Source organism: Microtus oregoni, unplaced genomic scaffold (genome assembly GCF_018167655.1).
Source record: "Microtus oregoni isolate MIOR12 unplaced genomic scaffold, Mior012 000050F_000, whole genome shotgun sequence".
In the NCBI taxonomy this organism is placed as follows: domain Eukaryota; kingdom Metazoa; phylum Chordata; class Mammalia; order Rodentia; family Cricetidae; genus Microtus; species Microtus oregoni.
The window spans coordinates 1,330,986-1,337,100 of NW_024543224.1; positions in this window are offsets into that span (position 1 = coordinate 1,330,986).

Genomic DNA, 6,115 nt, shown 5'->3' on the forward strand with positions numbered 1-6,115 from the left:
TCCCTTCCCATTTTTATTCTATGTTGGTATGTTTGGCTTGGAGGTACCCATACATACAATCACTGATCTTTATTCCAGCTCTCTTTTTATTTTTATTTTGAGAAAGATGGTCATGTCATTTAAATTTTCTACTAAATATAAAATTTAAAGAAAATTCATTTTAATGTTAAATGATATTTAAAAATATAATCAAAATTCATAGTTCTTAATAATAGCAAGTAACCTGCTCTTAACTAGTTAACTCCAGTGAATGGAAGCTGATTCCTCCTGAACACTTTATGAAGGATACATCTGTATGTTTGCTTTTTTTGTCCCACAGATGTACTTGCAGACATTTTCATAATGTTAACCACATTCACTATTGTATAATGCTTTTAGTTTTATGAATTCTAATGTTAGCTTTCCTGAGAATTTACACTTTGCTTTATGACAACATAGTATGATGAGTGTATAGTTTCCTAAATAAAAAACATCAGTTAAAGAAGTATTTAAATTAATTTGGTAGATGTAACACCTGGTGCTTTCAACCAAAGATTCAGTATACTTTAGTTCTAAAAAGTAATGAACATCAAACTATTATTTGTAGGTAGAATCTATATAACATATTTAGTTCTATATAGTAATTTTATTTTTTAAATAGTGTCATATTTTGTCTTCATATTTTAATAAAATATATTTAAACATTATATATTTAAATTCTCTGACTGAAGTTACAAAATTTGTTCCAATATTCAAACAAATATTTCAGGTAAATTTGAAAATATCATCCTTTTCATGTGCTTCTAATAAGTTTTCTTGTCTTTTATGTTGTTGTGAACAACATATGCATATTAGTTTCATTATTGTGTCATTAATCATTCTTTGAAGTTTATTCTATGTGTAAAAGTCATTTTAGATAAGAAGAATAATAGAAAAACAAAGAGGAGGTTACTTTTTGCTTTCAGATATTTACATTATGATAAATACACAGGTACTGAGTAAATTTCAGTGCCTCTTTAAAATTTTTTTCCTGTATTATAAGATTGTCAGAATTTCAGTTTTATGCTTGCCTTTCCTTTTTGATCAGGAGTTATCTGAATTTAGAAATTGATTTCAGCATGCTACTGATGAGCTCTGTGCATTCAGTTGAGTATATACCAGACCTTTGATGTCCTGTATCATTCTCGTTTAATTTCTTTTCAAAATTATCCTTAATGCCTTAAAGATAAAATACTCTCAGTAAATAATGTAGGTCTGTTTTCAGTCTGCACTGTTCTATATGACAGACAGTAGCCACATATTTTGAGGCTTTGAAACAAAACTAATTAGAGCGGAGATGTCTTGTAAAAGTAAAATATACTAGATTCCAGTGACTGTGTATGCCAAGAATGATATAAAAAAATCTCAGTAATTATCTTAATTAGAACACCTGTTTATATTTCCCCTGAAATTAAACTTGTCTATTGAGATGAAACATAGCAGTATCTATACTGTTTGATGAAAAGAATTCAACCTAACAAAATTTCAGTAAGTTCAGAGTCACTGCAGTAGATGTTTTGATACTTCATTTACCCATGTGTTGCTATTTTAGTTTCAGAAACTACACAAGTTTTTATTTTACTGATTCCAGCTGGTTCATTGATTGATTTAAATTAAAAAAAAAACTCCAGTAGAAAAAAGGTAGGGCTAGATTTGATTTTTATATTTTGTATATACTCAGAAAAATTACTTTAAACTAATCTCTATTTGGGGCGGTTATGATGAATTCAAAATTCTTCTTATACCTATACATTTTAGCTGTTAGAAATTAGATTAAATGATGCTATCAGAATTTGATAAAACAACTATTTCTTCTCATATCAGTCCAATAAATCCTCATACTAGGGCATTTTAAATTTGTGGACTCGGACCCTGCGGCGCCAGCCCTGGAAGGGGAGTTCAGAGCTTCCTTGGCCCCCTATCCTTCTTGAGCTCTCGGCAGGGCCCCCACTCCCTGCATACCTCCTCTTTCTTCCTAGCCCACCCAGCTTCCATCGAGAACCCTCCCCAATTTGCCCCACCGCCCTCTTTCTGCACATAACATCACCCAGCCCAGCCTGTCTGGGCACTGGGTCCGAATCATCGGGGCACCCAGGCGGGCAGGAGTCTCTTTGTTTCTATGGCCTGCCTGCACCAAGCAGGGTAGGCGCTTTGTTTGCTACCTGCCCACCAGCACGGAGGCCTGATCTCTAGGCGCCAGGAGACCCAGCATTGGGGTGAGTTTCTGACCCTGCGGCGCCAGCCCGGGAAGGGGAGTTCAGAGCTTCCTTGGCCCCCTATCCTTCTTGAGCTCTCGGCAGGGCCCCCACTCCCTGCATACCTCCTCTTTCTTCCTAGCCCACCCAGCTTCCATCGAGAACCCTCCCCAATTTGCCCCACCGCCCTCTTTCTGCACATAACATCACCCAGCCCAGCCTGTCTGGGCACTGGGTCCGAATCATCGGGGCACCCAAGTGGGCGGGAGTTCCTTTGTTTCTTTGGCCTGCCTGCACTAAGCAGGGTAGGCGCTTTTTTTGCCACCTGCCCATCAGCACGGAGGCCTGATCTCTAGGCGCCAGGAGACCCAGCCTTGGGGAGACCCAGCATTGGGGAGAGACAACGTTGGGGAGATCCAGCATTGGGTAGGCAAGGAGACCTGATCCGGTAAAGAAGATCCATAAGGGAGCATTTGGAAGAAGAGATGGGTAGACGCCAAGGCAAGAATTCGCCCAACAAGCTGAAAAGCAACATGAAGCCACCAGAAACCAGCGACCTCACAACGGGAGGACATGAACACCTTAATCAAGAAGAAGTAGAAAAGGTTGACTTCATGAAAGTGATTGACGCCCTTAAACAGCATGTAAAAAATGCCCTTATAGAAATGGATGAGAAATATAACAGAAAGTTTGAAGAACTGAATAAATCAGTAAATGATACCCTAGAAAACCAAGGAAAAACAATCAAACAGATAATGGAAACGGTGCAAGACGTGAAAACTGAAATGGAGGCAAAGAAGAAAACACAAACAGAGGGCCGGCTGGACATGGAAAATTTAAGTAAACAAACAGAGTCTACAGAAACAAGCATAACCAACAGAATACAAGAGATAGAAGAAAGAATCTCAGATTCTGAAGATACCATAGAGAAAATAAACACTCTGATCAAAGAAAACAGCAAGTCCAAAAAACTCTCATCACAAAATATTCAGGAAATATGGGACACAATAAAAAGACCAAACCTAAGAATAATAGGAGTAGAAGAAGTAGAAGAAGTGCATCTCAATGGTCCAGAAAATATATTTAATAAAATTATAGAAGAAAACTTTCCCAACCTAAAGAAAGATATACCTATGAAGGTTCAAGAAGCATACAGAACACCGAATAGGCTGGATCAAAAAAGAACATCCCCTCGCCATATAATTATCAAAACACAAAGCATCCAGAATAAGGAAAGAATATTAAGAGCTGCAAAGGAAAAAGGCCAAATTACTTATAAAGGTAAACCTATCAGACTTACACCTGACTTATCCATGGAAACCATGAAAGCCAGAAGGTCCTGGATAGATGTACTTCAGAATCTAAGAGACCATGTATGCAAGCCCAGATTACTATACCCAGCCAAGCTTTCGTTCACTATAAATGGAGAAAATAAAATTTTCCAGGATAAAAACAAATTCAAACAATACGCAGCCACAAATCCAGCCTTACAGAAAGTAATAGAAGGAAAATCACTAACCAAGGAGTCCAAAAATGACCACAATAACTCAGACATCTAGAGACCCTTCACCAACACAAATCAAAGAAGGGAAACACACAAACTCTACGACTAAAAAAATGACCGGCGTTAACATCCACTGGTCATTAATATCACTTAATGTCAATGGACTCAACTCACCTATTAAAAGGCACAGGCTAAGAGATTGGATACGAAAACAGGATCCAACATTCTGCTGTTTACAAGAAACCCACCTCAACCACAAAGACAGGCACCTACTCAGAGTAAAGGGCTGGGAAAAGGCTTATCAAGCAAATGGACCTAAGAAACAAGCAGGTGTGGCCATACTAATCTCTAACAAAGTTGACTTCAAACTTAAATCAATCAGAAGAGATGGAGAGGGGCATTTTATATTCATAACAGGAACAGTTCATCAGGATGAAGTCTCAATTTTGAACATCTATGCCCCTAATTTAAAAGCACCCACGTACATAAAAGAAACATTGCTAAAACTCAAGGCAGCCATCAAACCGCACACACTAATAGTAGGAGACTTCAACACTCCTCTCTCACAAATGGACAGGTCAAACAGACAGAAACCTAACAGAGAAATAAGAGAATTAATGGAGGTAATGAATCAAATGGACTTAACAGACATCTATAGAACATTCCACCCAAATAGGAAAAAATATACCTTCTTCTCTGCAGCTCATGGAACTTTCTCAAAAATCGACCACATAGTCGGTAACAAAGCAAACATCCACAGTTACAAAAAAATATTAGTAACCACATGTGTCTTATCAGATCACCATGGATTAAAGTTAGAATTCAACAACAATGCTACCCCCAAAAAGCCAACAAACTCATGGAAACTGAACAGTCAACTACTGAACCAAACCTGGATTAAGGAACAAATTAAGAAAGAAATTAAAGTCTTCCTGGAATTCAATGAAAATAAAGAAACAACATACTTAAACTTATGGGACACTATGAAAGCAGTACTAAGAGGAAAGTTCATAGCACTAAGTGCCCACTTAAAGAAAACAGAGAAAGCTCACATTGGAGACTTAACAGCCCAACTGAAACCTCTAGAAAAAAAAAAAAAGAAGCAGACTCACCAAGGAGGAGTAGAAGACTGGAAATAATCAAACTGAGGGCTGAAATCAACAAAATAGAAACACAGAAAACAATCCAAAGAATCAATGAAACAAAAAGCTGGTTTCTGAAGAAAATCAACAAGATTGACCAACCCCTATCCAAACTAATCAAACGGCAGAGAGAGAATTTGCAAATTAATAAGATCAGAAATGAAAAGGGGGACATAACCACAGACACAGAGGAAATTCAGAGAATCATTAGATCTTACTACAAAAGCCTATATGCCACAAAACTGGAAAATGTAAAGGAAATGGACACTTTTTTAGATAAATACCATATACCAAAGTTAAACCAGGACCAGGTGAACAATCTAAATAGACCTGTTAGTCGCGAAGAATTAGAAGAGGTTATCAAAAACCTCCCTACCAAAAAAAGCCCAGGACCAGATGGTTTAAATGCGGAATTCTACCAGAACTTCCAAGAAGACCTAATACCTATACTCCTTAATGTATTTCACAATATAGAAACAGAAGAGTCATTGCCAAATTCCTTTTATGAAGCTACAGTTACTCTGATACCAAAACCGCACAAAGACTCAACCAAGAAAGAAAATTATAGACCAATCTCACTCATGAACATCGATGCAAAAATCCTCAACAAAATACTGGCAAACCGAATCCAAGAACACATTAGGAAAATTATCCATTATGATCAAGCAGGCTTCATCCCAGGGATGCAGGGCTGGTTCAACATACGAAAATCTATCAATGTAATCCAGCATATAAATAAACTGAAAGAAAAAAACCATATGATCATTTCATTAGATGCTGAAAAAGCATTTGACAAAATTCAACACCCCTTTATGATAAAAGTATTGGAGAGATTAGGGATACAAGGGTCATACCTAAATATAATAAAAGCTATATACAGCAAGCCGACAGCTAACATTAAATTAAATGGAGAGAAACTTAAAGCCATCCCACTAAACTCAGGAACACGACAAGGCTGTCCACTCTCGCCATACCTCTTCAATAAAGTACTTGAAGTTCTAGCAATAGCAATAAGACAACATAAGGGGATCAAAGGGATTCGAATTGGAAAGGAAGAAGTTAAACTTTCGTTATTTGCAGATGATATGATAGTGTACATAAGCGACCCCAAAAACTCCACCAAAGAACTTTTACAGCTGATAAACACCTTTAGTAATGTGGCAGGATACAAGATCAACTCCAAAAAATCAGTCGCCCTCTTATACACAAAGGATATGGAAGCAGAGAGGGAAATCAGAGAAGCTTCACCTTTCACA